Source organism: Penaeus monodon, chromosome 24 (assembly GCF_015228065.2).
Source record: "Penaeus monodon isolate SGIC_2016 chromosome 24, NSTDA_Pmon_1, whole genome shotgun sequence".
NCBI lineage: Eukaryota > Metazoa > Arthropoda > Malacostraca > Decapoda > Penaeidae > Penaeus > Penaeus monodon.
Genome location: NC_051409.1, coordinates 3,482,237 through 3,482,480, shown reverse-complemented (window position 1 = coordinate 3,482,480; position 244 = coordinate 3,482,237).

Here is a 244-nt window from a genome sequence, read left to right as displayed (position 1 = left end):
TCGTTCGTTATGAATCTAATGCACATCTGTAACGACATGCATTTTCCTACTTCCAATGTGTAAGTGTGTGTTTTGCTAATTCGTGTGTCTCGCATGTTGCCGACGCTTATGTAGGAATATGGCTCTTATCAGTTCCCAGAACGAAGCATTTCCAAGAGAGGACGTGGCATCTCTCTGCCACTGGTCTCAGTCCTCGGGGGTGGGCTTCTGTCCGCTCTTATTCATCCCTTTCTTCGTTCTCTTC